The sequence below is a fragment of the Bubalus kerabau genome, chromosome 9 (assembly GCF_029407905.1).
Source record: "Bubalus kerabau isolate K-KA32 ecotype Philippines breed swamp buffalo chromosome 9, PCC_UOA_SB_1v2, whole genome shotgun sequence".
In the NCBI taxonomy this organism is placed as follows: domain Eukaryota; kingdom Metazoa; phylum Chordata; class Mammalia; order Artiodactyla; family Bovidae; genus Bubalus; species Bubalus kerabau.
Genome location: NC_073632.1, coordinates 92,466,336 through 92,470,833, shown reverse-complemented (window position 1 = coordinate 92,470,833; position 4,498 = coordinate 92,466,336). Strand labels below are relative to the sequence as shown.

At 36.5% G+C, this 4,498-nt stretch overlaps 1 long non-coding RNA gene across 1 annotated transcript in view; it reads left to right on the top strand.

The window, feature by feature from the left end:
• Nucleotides 1–4,498, top strand: part of LOC129620121 (uncharacterized) — a 255,079-nt gene that overhangs the window by 43,433 nt on the left and 207,148 nt on the right. The window contains exon 4 of the long non-coding RNA XR_008698391.1: nucleotides 865–997. This is a non-coding gene — a long non-coding RNA (uncharacterized LOC129620121). The remainder of the gene's footprint in view (nucleotides 1–864; nucleotides 998–4,498) is intronic.

Genomic DNA, 4,498 nt, shown 5'->3' with positions numbered 1-4,498 from the left:
CCCGGAAGGGCAGTGAATTTTCTCCTATAACTCAAATGTGTGGAAATCAAAGCCCGCTGTCTGAATAGGTCTCCCTGGCTCCATCGCGCAGCCTTCTTCCTCTCTACCCCAGCAGGGGCCTCTTGCGACTTTTGCTGACCTGGGATGCTCTTATTATAGATTCCCGGAAACAAAAAGAGGGGGTAAAAAAAGGATGCTTTATCTGAAATGTGTTAACTGAAATTAGCAACAATTAACACCTTTCAGAGGAGAGAACTGCTGTTCCTTCAGCATTTTAGAATGACTCCATGAGGCCAGATAGAACCCAAATGTGAGTCAGTGGTCCCGTCCGCACAACAAAGGCATCTAGAGCAGAGTCCGTTTGATGCAAATGCGACCTCGTCCACTCGCGCTGTTTACTAAGGAGATGGTGGGTGCAGTTTTCACATTGCTTCTGGAAACCGTTGGCAGAAAGAATTGCTGCACAGGTGGAGATAATATCATTCGGCTGCAATGAGGGCAATTTGCAAAAGACAACTGCTCCCACTCACGCCGAGGCCATTGGCAGGGCTGCGCTTCTCATCTTGCGGCGGAAACTACTTCCTGGCATATTTTTTCTTTCTGCAGCTCAGTTGTTGGCTTCTTCTTACTTGCTTTTATTGGCATAATGATTTTTTTTTGGAGTGTCAGTTCCATGACACAGTTATTCTCCTGCCAAATCCAGTCATCAAGCGAATTAAAAGCATTATTTATTGATTTTTAGAGAGAATAGGTTTATTGTGCCTTATTTACTTATTTACTCTAATTTGATACCAAAACCCTATTAGTATCACTAGTAAATATAATTTACCCAGTAATTTAGACAACGTTGTTATTTTCTTGTAGCACACATGCCACAGTTCTGATCATGTTTGGATGTTGCTCACAAAACAGCAAGAAAAGACTTGATTTTGCCCATTGAAACCATGGCAGAGGCACTTGGCAGTTTCTTTTTCTGTGGGGCAGAAACTGCAGTCAGGTAAGGTATTCTACTTGGTAGCTTAGTCCTCACAATCTATTAGGACATAAAAAGGGCAACCATCTTAGTTTCTTAGAGGATTAGTAGACACCTGATGTGGCAGAGAACATGTTCTGGTGCTATGAGGAATTTCTAAAGTTAGTGTTCGGGGGGCAGCATAGTTATCAAAATCATCGTAACTATAGTAACAGCAAACATACAGCATCGTAAGGTGATAGGCACTACTCTGAGAAATGAACATATAATTTATTTAAAATCCTCATGGTAAACCTAGGAAGCACAAAAAGTTTAAGCAATTTGCTCAATATTACACAGCTAATAAGTGGGAGAATAGAATACTTACCCTAACAGACTGGTTCTAGAGTTTGTGCTGTTAACCACTACCCCCTATATGGCCACATTATTGAGGTCATATTATATGTTTTGCACTATGTTAATCATTGAGACTAGAGAGAGAGATTCCTCAAGGAGTTTACAGTCTAATGCACAGAGATACAAATCAGGATTATTGCCCATTTGTTAGATGTATAGTGTTACTTGCTCAGTCATGTCTGACTCTTTGCGACCCCATCGACTGTGGCCCTCCAGGCTCCTCAGTCCGTGGGATTCTCCAGGCAAGAACACTGGAATGGGTTGCCATTTGTTAGATGGGAAGACTCTTAAAAAATGAGCAACATTTGGAAGCTTATCTAAAATAGGAGGTAAATATTGAAACTGAACCCCAAAAAGCTTTCAAAGTTTGCCTGTTGATGCCCTTTTTGGCTTTAGCAGCTAGAACTGTGAGATGTCTAACTGAACAATGCAGGGCTATGAATATCCATGATTCCAATTTGAACAGTTTCAAGATTTTGTAAGACAGTTGGTTCAGAGCCTATATGAGATGAAGGTGAAAAAATCCTAGTTCAGAAGGTTCCCACATTTGTAAAGATCTATCTTTAGCTGTTATAAAATTTCCATCTTAGAATTTGATAACATGGGCAATAAAGTATGAAGAATTTTTTTTTCCCCTTTGTGTCTCTTTCTCTGTACATAAACATGTACACATATAGATACATATGTAAAGAATATATGAAGGGCAGAATTAAGAGAGAGTAGATAATGTGACATATTCATATTTTAATTATACTTTTGTATATTGAAATTAAAAAAATAAGTATATATTTCTTTTTGAATTTTATCAATACTTTTACAATAAAGAAGTACATAGTTCTAGAGTACTCAAGATAAAAAACTTACACTTCCTTTATTGAGAATAAAGAATATTCACAAGGGATATTAGCCATTGCCTCTCAGAGGCTTAACCTTCTTTTGAACAAATGCCTATATTTGCATAATGGGGTACTAAAATAATTCTCACATTAAAACAACCATTATTTACCTGCCATTCTACATGACAAAATAGTTTTTGAGTGATTTTATAATTATACTTTTTTGGTGCTGTGTCTTTGGCTGCCAAAAGACAGACCTGCCAGTCTCATGCACATTTTTACATTATTTTATGTGTAAGCAAGAACTAAAAATAGGTGATTTGTTTTTTAAAAAAAGCTTTCCATTTCATTGGGTCATCCTTAATAAAATTATAACTCCACAATGGATATTATAAAAGCATCTTTGATAAGACAGTTTTCTATCAAAGTAGCATGTTCTTTTATGCAAATTATCACAAGGATCTGGATCATTGACAGAATGTAAAAAAAAAAAAAGTAGCCTAAATCCTTTGGAATTTTTAAATCAGATTTTTTTTTTTTCCCACAATTACCCAGATGTAAGGACATATATTATTTTGTTTTTAAATAAAAGCAGTTTGTTTAATCTATAAAAAATTCCTAGTTTCCCCCCCTTCCAATCCCGGGCTTAGTCTCATACTCATGTCCAATTCTTTGCAGCCCCATGGACTGTAGCCCTCCAGGCTCCTCTGTCCATGGGGATTCTCCAGGCAAGAACATTGGAGTGAGCTGCCATGCCCTCCTCCAGGGGATCTTCCCAACCCAGGGATGGAACCCAGGTCTCCTGCACTGCAGGCGGATTCTTTACCATCTGAGCTACCAGGGTTACCAATGCTGGAGACAGTTTTAGCTGGGAAGAAAGTGAACTTTGTCTTTATAACATCTGTTTACCTTTATTTTCCCTTTGGATTGTTACTCTTTATGATTTTTAATATTTATGAATCCATGCTTTTTCTGGAATGCCTCTGATAACCTCATTTATGCTTAGATGTTCATTCTGATAGCACATTGTCTTCCTTCTAGGGAATATGTTTTTCAGTCAAAGGACTAACTCTCTTATGGCTGAATATTGAAACCAGGAAACAGGAGACAATTTGGGAGATAGTATCCCAGTGACACAGAAATAGTAAAATGAATATGTATTAGAATGTGCTTTACCTATAATCCTCCCATAAAAACACATCTTGCTAGTTCTGTTAGAGAAAGACTATGAGTTGGATGGATACTCTATGTTTGCATTCTGGTGTTAAAATATTTTGATATTCTTTTTTGGTTATGTTTTATTTTTACTAATATCATAACCCTTTTAAAGTTCAGATTTTAGCCTGTGATAATTTAGAATTAACTTGAATTAAAAACAAAGTAGCTCAAATATTTTACTTCAGTATCCTAATATTTAAAACCTCCAAAAACTTAGAATCAATAAGGCATCTCTGTGAAACATTAACTAGTTATTAACAAAAGTTCTTATTGAGTACTTAAAATGTGCTATACATATTTGCTAGCATTGTAATGTGTTAAATTCTGCTTATGGGTTATATTTATTAATGTTTGTAAGAACCCTGTGGGGTGGGAACTGATGCTTCTTTACAGAGGAGGAAACTGAGGCTGAGAGAGTCCCCAGATGGGTTCAGTCAAAGCTGGTGAGTGGCAAAATTAGAATGGGAGCATGGTTCTGTTTCATGCCACCACCCTTCATTCCTAATTGTCAAATACTTTAGATCTAATGATATGCCATGTCTGTTCCTATTAAGTGCCAACTGAATACCAGGCACTGCCCATACATAGCTTTCCTCTTTCATTTAATCATGTTTAAGTGGCATGTCCAATTTTGCACAGCTTAGAAGTAGCAGAGCCAGGGCTTAAATCTAGGTCTTATGATTTCAAATTGAGTAGGGTTTCTAACTCATGTAGCTAATCTCTCAGTCCAGCCAAGTATGATATCACGTAGGGAGAATTCTACAGGTGGGATGTTCAGTGACAATTCACTTTAGAAAATTCTTATTCTGAAATCTCTTTAGGAAAAAGAAGTATGTATATATAGATAATTTACTGTTTTGCATTTATTGAGTGAGGTCTTAATTTAAAATTGCAGTGAAAACTTATAGTTGTCATGAAAAGTTTCTAGATTAAATGGCATTTTGCGTATATTTATAGCACTTTTGTATAGGTTATTTTGGTTTATTTGCTTGTTAGAACTCGTAAACAAAACCATTAATTGATTAAGTGATTTACTCAACATTAAAGTTTAGCTGTTTAGGGTATTCTGAATAAT